Raw genomic sequence first — 15,260 nt, 5'->3', positions numbered from 1 at the left:
GATTCTTAGGTAGGCACTTAATGCTTTGAACTTTCCTCTGTAGTTCCTGTTCATTTACTTAGTAGCTCTTATATTTTAAATTAACCCATAATCCTTCTTTATGCTCTGCCACATGCTGGTACCTTTATTCGCATGGCATGTTCATCTTCTGCTCCCTCTGTGTCTGATTGGTGACTCCTGACCCCATCCTTCTTCTCATCATCCTTATGTTGATTTCCCCACCTATACTTCCTGCCTGGCTACTAGCCAATCAGCATTTTTTGCAAACCAATATTAGTGACAATATTTTACAGTATACAAGAGGATTATTCCATATCAGTTCTTAAACATTGATTATTAGTTAGATGTAAGAAAACATACAAGAATCAAATCCACATAATTGTTGACATCAGGCCCTCCCCTGATTTACTAATTGAGGAAGAAGAATAAGAATAAGGTAAGAAATAGCATTTTATGGCCCTTGTAGTGTAAATAAATCCATTCTAAAGGTTTATCCTCTTGTGCTATAATATTTATAGAAGACAACTAAGTGGGAAAATAGGCTTAAAGGCAGTGAGGGACCCACATGATATAGCAATGCCTCTTTTTATCTGAATTCAAATAGCTGTAGTTCTTTTTTTTTTTCTCTTGAGATAATACAAAAACTATCCAGGCCAACTCTCTTCTTCTAGAGTTTTAAATAGATTGATTAGTGCATGATTAGTTATTCTTAAAGTCATAGGAATACTATGACATAGTCACCTAGTATTTCTAATAATTTCTGAAAGTTGTTAAGTGTTTTTAAATTGTCTTGTCTAATGGACATATCTTTGGGTTTAACAGTTTTTCTAGTTATTAGCTTTCAGGATATAATTCCTATATTGAATAATATAAACATGAGGAAAGGCCTGCCCAATAGGCTCTAAAACCTGTCCTATGTAGCACTGAGACACTGTAGGGAAGTTATTCATGACTTGTAGTAATATAATATAGTCCATTTATATCACAGCTGAAATTCCTTGTGATTGAGTGAGGAAACAAAAAAGGTAAAATGCATCTATCTTTATGATGAATATTCATAGTATAAAGCATTCTTCTAAATCCAAAATAATTAAAGGCCAATCTTTAGGGATAGGCGTGTATAGGTACTTGACTTGTAAAGCTCCCATTGGCCATCTGGTGGCATTAACATTCTGTGAGTCAATCAACAGTCACCATTCACCAGGTTTCTTTTTAATTACAAAAACAGGAGGATTCCAAGAAGAAAAAGAGGGTTATCTGTTCTCCTTCTCCAACTGCTCTCAGACTGGTGAAGGACCTGTAACTTTTTTTTTTAGAAATGGGCCATTGACGTATTTTTTTTTTTTTTTTGGTCCCTAGGAAAAACCCACTCCATGTTTATGATTGTATCCTTATGGGTGCATAAGTTTAATAATTCCTTGCAACGCTTTCCCAAGTAATTTTCCATTTTGATATCCCATTCTTTACATAAGCCATTGCTCTTGTGAAGTATAGGTAGCATTAGCAGTGGGAATATAGATCTCTGCGTTAGCTTGCTGTAGAGAGTCTCCTTAAAGATGGACCCAAACATAAGTAACACAGACTGTAGGACTGTCATTATGCCTTCTGAACCTAAGCACTGTAACTTTGTAGTACTTTGTTTAATCTCCTTAGAGCACATAGCTCCCAATACTATCAGGTTTGAATTTACCACCTGTCCATGGGGTTGTCATTCTTCTATATTTTGAACAGAGACATCAACTCCAGAATCAATCAATTCTCTCAAACCTTCTCCTTTTATTTTTATATCTAATAGTAGTTTATCATTTTCCTTCAATTCAGAATTCATCTTTACTACCAAATCCTCCCTCACAAAGTGCATTGTTTTGTGAAGGAACGACATAAGACAATAATAATAATTGGACCCTTTTTCTCATGCTTTTAATTGCCAACCAGTAGGCAATGTGATTCTGATAGCAGTTTCCCCTGTATAGTTTTCATCAATGGCTCCTGTATGAGCTGATTCCCTTCATGCATAAATTACTGTGACCCACTAAAAGTCCAACTGTTCCAGGGAATATAGGCCACCGAATTCCTGTTTGTAACTTAAAGGGACTTTGGAGATGGGAAATGGGATATCAATTGCAGCACTTCCTCGAGTATTAGCTTGTTACAAAAGAATAGATTGGTTATAATCAAAAGCTGGCACACGTTTTATTATTTGTGGCCGTAAACCCTCTAATTTTGCAGGGACTGAGAGGGGCCCTTAATCCATTCATGTCCCTGTTGTTGCCTGGCAGTGTTACAGTTGTTACTAGACAATGTGTTGCCATCCGTATCAATTTTAGGTCTGCATCACTCCAATGTTTCCCTTTCTTGCCTTTAGGACATCAGCCTGTTGATTATGAGCATCCATTTGTGGTAAGGGCCATTTATGTAGGTTTTTTTTTTTTGTGTGTGTGTGTGTGTGTGTGACTAGGTCAGCAGCAATTGAAACATTTTGCTGACATGTCTTTGATAGCATGGGCTTCAAAGCAGCTAATTCTGCTGTATGCTTTTCGGTTCCCACATTTCCACATAGCTTCAGAAATCCCATGACATTTCCTGACTCCCTCCGAGGTCTAATTATTCCTTGGAAATCTTCACTGGTGGTATCAAAACCAGCTGTCTTAACAATAACTCTTGATTTTGTTCCCCCTTTTGCTTATTTCTCAATAGCATCTTTGGATCTCCCTACGAAATCCACATAAGGCTCAGAAGAACCTTGTATAATTTTTTATTTGACTATACCCAAAGTTAGACCCCATATCAAGTTTCATCCAAGAGACTATAACTCCGTCCCTACCATGAGGGAAGGTTGCAAGAGCTACATTATACAATCTGTTGATACCCATCTACCAGTCTCCGTTAGCATTTCAAATGAGACATTTCCGGGATTACCCCTTAGTCCTAGTGGTCAAACTTTTCCAAGGGCTTCATCTGAAAGCCACATTTGGCACTGAAGAAAATGGGAAGGGCTGAGAACCATTTCAGCAATTATATAGAGACCAAATCACAACCGTGGTACATTATTGCTCTAACCCTGAAGACACTCGTAACAATATGGAGCACTACATCCAAAGGAAGCCCAGGCCTTTTAAAAATCTTTCATCGATTCCAACTCACCTTCTATTCCCCACCCCTGTACCAGACTCTCTGTTGAGGCCTCTATTTCCCGTCTGCCCACATTCTTAAGGGCCTTTAGGCACACTCTGCTTTCCTCCGACCTTTGGAGCCTTGCAAACTCCCCATCTAAGGCACACGTGTTCTTAATTGTCTGTTTCCAATCCCTAACATCACATTCTAGCAGAAACCCCCAATGGCCATGTATGGCAGTAACTCAGAAGCATTTACTACCAGACCAATCACAGCCACCACAGCTACTAAGAACTAGAGTAAGAAACAGTATCCACAAAACACAGAACAGAGCTAATGCCAGATATCAGCATCTAACATTACAACCATCTCAAGTCAAAATGCATACACAGTAGTGTAAATACATAATTTACACTTAGGAATGGGGTAGAATTGAAGATGCCCACCTGATCCCCTGGCCTGTGTGGCTGATTGATTTCTGGGAAATGTTTTGGAGCTGGAAGCTGAGACAAGGGGATGTGGTCCTGGGGAAGGCTGTAAAACATCTACCCGTTGCACTGGAAGTAGAAACAGAGAGTCTATTCTTTAATTTCTCATGTTTTATGCTAATCTAATTATTGACATCCAATGGCACAATATTGGAAATAAAATCATTTTACATAAAAGAAAAAAAATCTTTCATCGTATCCGTGTCTCATCCCTGATAAACATTTTGTTGACATTGCACCAGAAATGCCAAGTGCAGCCTTAAGAGGCTGGGGAGGAATTGGTAAATGAATTTCATTTCACGGTAGTGGTCTAATTTGTCCAAGTTTTAAACTTCCATGTTTTCATAGACTCTCCTAAATTCTCATCAGGAAGTGGATAAAAGTCAAAATTAGATGGGTTATCAAATTCCTTATTCCATTTTCAGGCAATGGGGGATGCATACTCATTTTCGAGTAATTTTTAGGATACATATCTAAAAAGGCATATACGGGATCTGAGGAAGTAATTTCTGACATAGTTAATGGTGGCACTATTTTTACTTTTGATTTTTCCTGGAGGAAAATTTCTTTTTTTTTTTTCTTTGTCTCTTTTACAAGTTTTAAGGTTGGATCATCCAGTTTTCATTAACTCAAAGAATTAGCCATCTCTTCCGAATGATTGATATTCTCCTTATCTTCGAATCATAGTTTGAGTCAGTGTCCAAGTGACCCAAAATTGAATAGGGTACTTTTTTCCTTGTTTATATGCCATTTCAATATTCTTTCAGATTCTGTCCTATACGTTTTCATCTAAAAGTTTCTTCTTCTGGAAACCAGGGGTTATAATCTTAAACAATTTCAAGCAATCTAGTAGCTGTGGTTTTGATCCTTGTGGTACTCCTTTCTTTAGCAAAAATGATGCCCAAGCTGAACATAAAGCAAAGTTTTCTCTGGTTTATGCTCCATTTTTCTCTCATCTCCCCACTCTCTTTCTCCTAGTTGGCTTCATATCCCTGATATGTTCACTGCTCTAAAGACAGTGGGGCCCAGGGAATGGAGCTGATAAATGAGGTACATAAAATCTCATGCAATAGCCAACTTTATGTAGAGCATTGAACAATTTATACTCTGGGGGATAACAAGAGCCACAAGAGTAAAGTGTACAGTCACAAGATAAATCACATGTGGTGGACAAGATGCACGTGACAAAAACATGTTTTTTCCATAGAAGCATAAACAAGTAATAATAGCCAGCTGTAACAAACAATCTGAATTAAATTCAATCCTATTAACTACACCTAGGAGGGACATGAGAGCATAGTCCAAGAACAATTACATGTTTTTTTTTTTTTAAAAAAAAAAAAACAGAGGTTCCCAAGACTCTTGTTTTATTGGAGTATTTCTTGCAAGCTCAGAATTCTCCTCACCCCAATCCATCCTTGAAGCATGCTTCAAAATTTTACTTCTAAAATTCTGGAGTATCACAATATTTTTCTGAAATTTATGTGATGTTGGATATTACAAATGGCAGTAGTAGCTTGCCAGACCTGTGGTAGATGGCCACAGATAAAACTATGGCGAAAATGGCTCTGCAGTGAGGTTTCTCACCTCATCATCTATAGATGTTGTGTTTCAGAACAAATTCTACGTAACCACAATATTTGAAATTTACAGTTAAGGAAAGAAATAACCGAAGATAGCAAGTAATCTGAATAGTGTTGGCCTCTGCAATTTTGTGCTCAGCTAACTTAAGTTTCCTGTAAATTCCTGCCTTACTGCACAGGAAACTCAGGGTAGAGATACATCATAGAGAGGCAGAATAGTTCATAGTCTGGGCTCTACAGACAGACATCTCCAGGTGCAATAAATCTTAATTCACCACTTACTTGACTGAAATAGACAATCCTTTCATTCAGTGGTAAGTGCCCACATAGGAGAACGCAAAAGACTGCTATTTAGGTTAGATTAAAGGTGATCAAATGTGCAAATGTTTTCACAGTGTCTGTAATACGGGTAGCTCTCAGTAAATGTTAGTTGCAAAGCTATTGGTGTAAAGTGTTCATTAGATCAACAGCTAAAGGTGTGCTAGCTATTTTTCTTAAATTTTACCCTTTAGTGTCCTCCTATAATTCCTAATAAAAGTAGTATAATTTCTAATAAATAATAAAAGTTTTAATGACTTCCCCAAAATCATGATCATTTTTGACAAATACTTTCTTTGGGTGATTGACCCAAATTCATGGAAATCACACAAGCACGCGGAGAGTACGTGATTGCCAAGGTGACCTTTCAAACTTACATTCTTAATATTCCTAGTTATAAAGTATTCCTTTATTTCTATGAATATAGTCAATGAAGCTATTGTCTCTATAATATAGTTGTTAATTTTGGAAAATATTTTGTTCCAAATTCTCTTACAGTCTATAATGAAAAAGATCTCTGTCTCCTTTTATGAGTTTGAAGTCAGGGCTCCTTGCCAGGAACACAAAATAGAATGCCACTGACCTTAACAGCATGCAGGCCATTATTTGAGGAGGAAGATAAAAGGATAGAAGCCCAGTTGAAGGAAAAAGTGCTAAATATCATTCTACATAATAATGACAATTCAGATCTGATTTTACAACTTACCAAGTCTAAGTTGAGCAACGGTCGCCTGCTGAAGAATAAATTTAGTAATGTGCTATTCGAAGCAAATAATGGTTGGTCTATCCAGCGATTCCTTCTGAAATTCCAACAAAATTCATCAGTTTTTTTTATGCTGTGAAGAATGTCTGACAGTTTCTTCTGTGAAGCAGGAACCCTGTTTACCAATCACTTTCTGAGGGTCCTGCATGTCCAGTTCATACACTTTACTGTCATGCAGTCCAGGCAAGAGCAGTTTCTTGTCACCTTGAAGGCAAATTCCATAATGAGCTTTTCCAATGCCCATCAACCTCTCTGAAGCAATTGGTGCTGCCAGAAGGAGACCTGTCTCACTGTCAAAAGAGCCTAAGTTCTTAAACCCTTTAAAGTGCCATATTCTGTAGGTTTTTAAAGTGTTGAAGATTATTTATCTCACTAAAATACATCTCTGTATGTCTAGAAACCTAACTAACATGACTACAAATTTGACTATTTTAAATGACTATTTATTTATCTGTAATTTCTAACTATACATTACCTTTCTAAATGAGCTGTATAAACATAGAGTAGGAATATACGTATAACAAAATTGACCTTAAATTTGTATTAATAAACCAAAATCCATACAAATGCAAAGTATTCATTTTATCATATCCCTCCTTTTATTAGAAAGAGATTTACTATGACCATTAACCATTTATAATCAACTCCTTTTAAATGAAAACCAAAATTTAGTAACCGTCATTTTGGGAAATTGGCGCTTAGTTTTCTCCAAACCTCTTCCTGCTTTTTGTTTGAAGCATTTTTAGGGTTTGAGGAGATCTTTCGGAGAGGTCTTGTTCCATCAAAGCACATTAGTCTGGAAGGAATTTACAGATTCTCATCTTCTGTGGAAACAAAAGTAGAACCTCTTTTCCAAAGCAACATATCTTAAAACTCAAATTTTTAAGTCAGAATATCTTTCAAATATATATTTGTTTAGCTTAGCAGCTCATAAAATGAAATGTTGCTCTGTAGTTAGTTCATTTATAGTAAAAATCAAAGAAAACACAATAATATACACAATCCATACTTTTCGTGTGTTTTCCATTTTTATGTGGATTTTTTATGTTACTTTTACTGTCTCTTTAAAGACTTTATTTTTTATTATTTTTTATTATTATTAAAATTTTTCACCTCCTCCCAGTTCCCTTCCCCTCTCCCTTATCCCGCTTCCCCCTCCCTTGCCAGTCCAAAGAGCAGTCAGGGTTCCCATTTTTTAAAAACTATTTTTTTTCTGTAGCTGCTTATACCCATTTTCTTCTTTTTAAAGCCTACATAAATTTTTAAAAACACACTATGACCCATTTAGAGGCTTATTTCTGTCTGAATTTGTCTTTATTGTGTATCTGTAATCCTTTTTTGATCACTGTTGTGAGCTGTTAAGCAGGCATGACTAGGACCATAGCAACCACTTTGGCTCTTGGTTCCACCCTGCTTGGCTTTCCAACATGGCAAATGTCTGTTTACCACTAACTCTGGGTGTCATGTCTACCACCCCAACTCTGGGAAGCAGTTGGCCCACTCAGCTACTAAGCAACTTGTAGCACGCTGCCCACAAACCGTATTCAAGTGTCCTGTAACAGGACGTCCTGAACAATTCACAGCCACTTGTGCCACCATCATGAGTCAGGAAACTGTTTTTTAAAGAAGTCGTGCAGTACAGTTTTTGTTGCTAATGCTGAGTCACCACCAGCAAAAAGAGCCTATCTGAAAATGTGCAGCTACAAAGAAACTCCAATTGAGTCCAATTTTTGCAGGTCTAGAAGCTCTTTTTTTTTTAAGTTTTATTAGGCTTTATGTGGATATTCTTGCCAATGTTTGGGTGCCATTTGTACGTTGAGACTGTAATTCATTTCCTGACTAATATAGTTCACACATAAACTATATTAATTACAGCACTGTTCAGCCAACAGTTCAGGCATACTTCTAACTACCTCTTATATTGTAAATTAACAATTTCTATTAATCTGTATATCACCATGAGGCTGTGACTTACTAGAAAAGTTCTAGTGTCTTTCTCCTTCAGCAGCTACATGGTGTCTGCTTGACTCTACGTTCTTTCTCCCTGCATTCAGTTTAGTTTTTTCACCTACTTATATTCTGCCCTGCCATAGGCCAAAGCAGCTTCTTTATTAACCAATGGTAATAAAAACATATTCATAGTATACAGAGGAGAATCACACATCAACATTGTACATTTAGAAGTAGTATAAGTAAAATTAAAATTATTATTAAAATAGATGGTACAGATAATAAAATAGATGGTATAAATTGAGTTGTTATTTAAGACCATTCCAAATTATGGTGAAAAAGCAACATGAAACCAGGTGTGTATGCGATGTATCTGTGGGTTTATTTTTTTGTAATGACAATGACCACATACATACAAATGTTAAAAATGGTAAAGACAAAGAAACAATGTCAGTTACAACAACCTTTACAAAACAGCTAGGCATGATAAAAAGAAGCAGAGAGGGACTTGAGAAGTAACTAGTAGTTATGAAAGGCAGAGGTGATACGGAAAATCTTCCCAGAATATAGGTGAAAGACACAAAACCCCAAAATATCTGATGAAACAATCTTAGATTTGGAAATATCTTTAGATGTGTCAAAAAAGTCTTACAAGAAGCAGTAATAGAAAACAGTTGAAAAAAAGAATTGATCACATGTGGATTCAACTAGAAAAACCATTAAATGTTTAAGGAAAGACATAAACACAAGAAGTTGAATACTTTGAGAACTGGATTATCAGAGATAGTAAGAGGAGAAAGATCAAACACCCAATTGTCAATAATAAAATCACTAACCTGACCACTGACTTCCAATTACTCTATTATTTCAAATGTAGAAAAAATGCAAATGTATCAAATACATAAGGATGAGCTGAGTTTATGAACTACCGACTGCATCAAAACACCCCTGTAGAAAATATTTGCACAATACATACCAATTTTCTGTTTTTTAATAATTCGCAAGCAATTTAAACCTTGGAATGTTTTCCAAGTCCTCTGCAGTCAAAGTTGATAATGTTCATATAGTCTTCAACAATACTAAGATTAAGGTTGATGAGGTGATGATTGACATATCTAAATTTGTATAGAAGTATTAACATACCAACGCAGTTCCCTGACTTTCAATTTTCACCTTATTTCTCATGTATTACACTAGACTACAGTTAGAGGAGATTTGGCTTCAAAGACAAAACTAACGAATCTGGAATTGTAGAACAATACACTCTGGGCTGCTGAGTACACGCTCCATGAACAAAGACTACTCTGTCCTGTAGATATAAGCTGCCTTTTGTCACACACTGCCAGAAAAGAAAGAACAGCTGATATTGTCCTCAAAAATTCTGTTCCAGTTGCAGAGTGGTTCCTTTATCAGCTGGGCAACTGCATTGACCATTCCAGACTTTCTTCTTTGACTCGCTGATAGAGACATCACTAAACCTACGTTTAATCCCAGATTAGTTGAAATGAGGTCTAGATCACTAAAAACAAATAAGAATAGAAACCAGGAAATTTTCCTCAGAACCACAAGATTGCACAATTATAATTCTTTTAATATGGGGTAAACTTAATTTTGGTGCTTTCCATGCATGTTTATTACATGTATCTCCAGGTATTTATCTATGTGCAATAGGAAAATCCTGGTCCAGTGATGTGATTTAGCAGGTAGAAGCATTTTTCACTCAAGCTGTGGAACCTAAGTTTCTTCCCAGAACTCACAGTGGAAAGACGGATATCTTGTAGTCTTAAAGGTGAACATATGTATCACATTCATACATATACCATACTTACATGCATGTGCACATACACACACTCACAGACATGCAAAAGCACATGTATACATACAGTATACACAAAACACACACATCACACACACTCACACAACCTCCATACACACTCACACACATGCACACATTCACACACACTCTCACACACAATATACATACACCTTACAAACCCTCAAACATACAATGGTAATAATGAAACTTTTTTTTAAAAAAAAAACAAAGTACAGATCACTAGAATTGGCTCATGATTTAAAACAGTCTGATCGTTTCTCGGATACTCTCAGAAGCTATTTTTGTTATCTCTCTTCTGTGACTTAGTCATAAATCTTGTACACATATGCATACAATGTTGTATTAAAAATTACTTGTTGCAGCTTCTTTCTCTCTAGTCATTCTATGTCCATGTCTCTGAACTGAGACTGTTGTTTTTTTTATGGAATCCCTATTTCTAGTCCTTGTTTAGTGTTGGGATTGAGATATAAAGGTTCTCACAGGAGCTCCTGTTACAAGGGTGTGGTTGACGCTGAGTTCTTTGAAAGACTTTGAATTCTCAAGGCTGCAATCCAACAGATGGATTAATTCCTTGATGGACTCACAAGCTGAAGATGTAATGAAGAGGAATGTAAAGAAACCAGCAGGTGAAGCCCATCTGTAGTAAGGAGGCTACATCTTCACTCCTCTTTCTCGTTGGTTCCTGCTGCAGGGAGGTGAGCTTCTCTGCTCCATCACCATGGTGTTCTGCTTCACCACAACCTAGAAATACGCACATTTACCAACTGTGGCCTGAAAGTTTTGAAGTCACAAGCCACGAGTGAATCTTTCTTTCTTTACCTAGGTACTTGTTGTTGCAACAACAGCAAAAATAATCTATTACACTTTCAGTGTTGACGATGCCACACATGGAATCAAAACCTGAACTTAATGACTCTCACTTTGCTTTATGATAAAATGTAAGTATATATGGCTATATTTTAGATTTTAGGATGTCTCAATCTATGTCAATTATATTGTTCCATTGCAAGCACTTCCCCTTAAAAGGAACAGAAAACACAATCAATTTGAAAAAAAAAAATCTACACCAGCTCGTTTGAAACTTAAAACTTTATGAACAGGAAGTGTTCAGGAATGTCTTGGAATTCTAACTCCACTGCTAAATGGTTCCCTTCTTGACAACAGATTGTTTTCTCCCATGCTGGTAAGAAGGCTGTCACAGTTGTACATGTCACCTACAGCACCTCATCCCCTGGCGTGATGGTGGGAGCTGAGGAAGGGAAGAAATGCAGCTAGGGTCCTGTACGAAAGCAGGGCAAATGCCCTGCCAGCAACTAGGTAAGAGAGAGAATTCTTAGTCCAGCATTATAAGAAAGTGACTACTGTTTTGATTCACACTTTTTCACTCTCTGAAGTGACTATATTGAAACTTTCAACTCCTTTTGAAATAGAGAAAAATTGCAATCTATAGTGTTAAAATATTTTGGTACAAGCTGATTCTTTTAATTTTATGTGCAAAATGTTCACAAATTTTTACAACTTTGTAAGGCCAGCAATCAACAACGTACATCCAATCAATAAAAAAATTGAATGAATAAATCCAATAAATTTGGCTTTTAAATTCTAAACTTGTATTTAGTATTTACATTGTCTATTTAATTGACTGCAGAACCAAAAGATTATCTAACCTTCCACAAGGAAAGTTCGGGAGGCTTAAAACATTTTGAGTTAACCACTTTCTGTAGATGTTCTTTAATTCATGTTAAGACATTTTGAGTTAATCACTTTCTGTAGATGTTCTTTAATTCATGTTTTAAATGTTCTGCCATATCTTTGTATACCACAACATACACAATTATTAAGTGATATTATTTGCACACTCATAAAAACAGATGAGATTAATGATTTATGTAATATCTATTATTCCAGTTTTGATGAGTTCTGTTATTTAATAGCTTAAGATTTAGGGAAATAACAAGATTGGACGTTACAATTTACCACTCTTAAACATTTCCATCTGGGTCTCCTTAAAAATCAAACCTTCTCATATTAGTGTACACTAGTACACGTTTAATTATTAAACATCTTCCAGAAAAATATTACTTGAATAAAAGGAATTACCTACACTTATACTTATATCTTATTCACTAGTAAAAGAACATGTTGAAAATAAGGTTTTGAGAAATAAGAAACTGAAGGCACAGTTTTCTGTGAGTAATTCCTGACGAGTTAGGTCATATTTGGCTTAGATCCACTGGAGAGACTGTTTCTGGAAATGTACTCTCTGCTTATGATTTTTATGGCAAGTTCTTAAGGTATAGAATGTGTTCCATATTACTTATGATCATAGTGTGCCAGACTAATGAGTTAAAAACAGTTAATGTGGGAAGTCAAAAAAGAAAAAAGATCATTGCCAAGTTGGAAGAGAAAGTACTCAGACATGCCTCCTCAGCATGGAACAGACATTCATCATGTACTCTCTGTGTATGCAGGATCAGGACAGTGTGGATACACATAATTCACAGCAGATGTTAATGTAAAAATGCATTTTTATTTTTACAAAATTCTCATATTTAAATAGCTTGATAGCTGCACGTTCTATGGCCCAGTTATGTGGACTTTCAGCGACAGTGTCTTATTTTTGAGTTTTTGGAAGGTTAATTAGAGCACTGACAATCATCTATAATATTTGGTGGTCTTTGGGAACTCACTGGCCCAAAAAACCAAAAGATGTAACTCATTTGGTACTGGGTTGTAGTCTTTCCTTTTCTGAGCACCATTAATGCCATGAAGTTTGTTGTCAACTAGATTTGGGGGCTTTAGTTTTGATTAATAGAACTTTAGAAATATGAATTGAGGCTATTCCCCACTTTCTATTCTATCTGGTTCAGAGTAGCTGGATTTATGTTCAGGTCTTTGATTTATCTGTACTTGAGTTTTGTGCAGGGTGACTGATAAGTATCTATTTTCATTTTTTATATACTAACATCCAATTATGCCAGCACCATTTGTTGAAGATTCTTTCTTTTCTCCATCGTATAGTTTTGGGATTTTTGTCAAAAGTCAAGTGTCCACAGGTGTATGGAGTTTTGTCTGGGTCTCTGATTCAATCCCATTGATAAATATGTCTGTTTTTATGCCAGTACCATGCTGTATAGCTCTATAGTAGAGCTTGAGATCAGGGATGGTGATAGCTCCAGAAGTTCTTGCATTGTACAGGGTTGTTTTAACTATCCTGGGTTTTTGTTTTTCCATATATAGCTTAGTATTGTTCTTTTAAGGCCTATGAAGAATAATGTTGGAATTTTGATGGGGATTGTGTTCAATCTATAAATTGCTTTGGCAAGATGGCCATTTAAACTATGTTAATCCCATTGAACCCTGAGCACGCAAAATCTTTCCATCTTCTGATATCTTCTCCAATTTCTTTTGTCATCAACAATTAAGAAATGGGACCTTATGAAATTGAAAAGTTTCTCTAATGCAACAGACACTACCAATACAACAAGATGGCAGCCTACACACTGAGAAAAATTGCTACCAACCTCACATCTGACAGATGACTAATCTCCAAACTATATAAAGAACTCAGGAAGCTAGGCATCATAATAACCAAATAATCCAATTTAAAAATGGAGTACAGGCCTAAACAGAGAATTTTCAACATAAAAAAATCTCAAATGAATGAGAAAAACTTAAAGAAATGTTCATCATCCTTAGGCATCAGAAAAATGAAAATCAAAACAACTCTGAGAGCCAATCTTACACCTGCCATAATGGCTAACACTAGAAACACAAATGACAGCTTATCTGGAAAAGATGTAGAACAAGGAAAGCCCTTCTCCATTGCTGGTGGGAGTGCAAACTTGTACAGTCAATATGGAAATCAATATGGTTATTTCTCAGGAAATTGGGGATCAATCTACCTCAAGATCCAGTGCTACCACTCTTGGGCATATATACCCAAAGGATGCTCAATCATACCATAAGGATACTTGCTCAACTATATTCATAGAAGATTTATTTGTAATAACCAGAACCTGGAAACAAGATAGATGCCCCTCAACTGAAGAATGGATAAAGAAAAGGCGGTGCTTTTATACAATAGAGTATTAATAAGCTGTTAAAAAAACAATGACACCATCAAGTTTGAAAGCAAATAGAACTAGAAAAAAAAAATCATCCTGAGTGAGGTAACCCAAACTCAGAAAGACAAACATGTTGTACACTTACCCATGATTGTATATTAACTGTAAAGGATAATCATGTTATAATCCACAGATCTAGAGAGGCTAGATAGCAAGGAGGACTCAAGTGGAGGGATGCCTGGATAATCCTAGGAAGGGGAAACAGAAGACATTTCTTAGGTGAACTGGGAGTTGGTGGGCATGAAAACTTGAGGGATTGAGTTGGGAGTCTATGGAGGGGAGAGTGCTGAAAGAGATGATTGGAAATGGGGTACATTTCGGGGTCAGGTAGAAACAAAACTCTCAGGAGTCTACAAGGCTAGCCCCGATAAGACTTCTGGGAGCAGTGTATGCATAGCCTGAACCCTATGATCAGACTGGAGACTATGCAAGTTTTCATCTGTGTCCTCCATCCAGTGACTGATGAAGGCAGATTCAGAGACTCATGGTCAGACATTGGACTGAGCTTGGAGAATCCTGTCGAGGAGAGGGAAGAGGGATTGTAGGAGCCAAGGTGAGGGTGGAGGGTAAGGTGCAGGAGTGGGGAGGGTACCTGATAGTGGTGGTGGTGGTGGTGGTGGTGGTAGTGTGTGTGTGTGTGAGGGACTTCTCAGTAAAACCCAAAGAAATAGCTAGTCTGGCTCATGGGAGCTCATAGAATTTAAACCAACAACAGGGAACCTGCAAGGGATCAATCTATTCCTTCTGGATGTTTGTGACAGTTGTGTAACTTGGTCCACATGTAAAACTCATGGCAACAGAAGTAGGGGCAGTTCCTGGTGCTTTTATAGGGCTGGCTCTTGGGAATCGGTTCCTTTAGCTTGATTGCTTCTCCCAGACTGAATAGAGGAGGAGGGACTTGCTTGGTCTTATGGCAGCTTGATATGCCATGTCTTGTTGATGTCCATGGGAAGCCTGCCCTTTTCTAAGTGGATGGAAGAGAGGTGGATTTAGGATGATGATGGAGGGAAGTAGGGAGAGGAGTGAGAAGAGAGGAAGTGAGGAGGTTACTATCTGGATGTAAAATAAATAAATTAAATT

General features: G+C 36.7%; 1 long non-coding RNA gene across 1 annotated transcript in view; it reads left to right on the top strand.

The window, feature by feature from the left end:
• LOC126511894 (uncharacterized) overlaps positions 1 to 15,260 on the top strand; it is a 53,106-nt gene that overhangs the window by 10,482 nt on the left and 27,364 nt on the right. The window contains exons 3-4 of the long non-coding RNA XR_007594809.1: positions 10,877 to 10,991; positions 11,218 to 11,370. This is a non-coding gene — a long non-coding RNA (uncharacterized lncRNA). The remainder of the gene's footprint in view (positions 1 to 10,876; positions 10,992 to 11,217; positions 11,371 to 15,260) is intronic.

Source organism: Alexandromys fortis, unplaced genomic scaffold, assembly GCF_014885135.2.
Source record: "Alexandromys fortis isolate MF-2015 unplaced genomic scaffold, M_Fortis_MF-2015_v1.1 scaffold_65, whole genome shotgun sequence".
Taxonomy (NCBI): Eukaryota; Metazoa; Chordata; class Mammalia; order Rodentia; family Cricetidae; genus Alexandromys; species Alexandromys fortis.
This window is presented reverse-complemented; position numbering and strand designations above follow the sequence as displayed.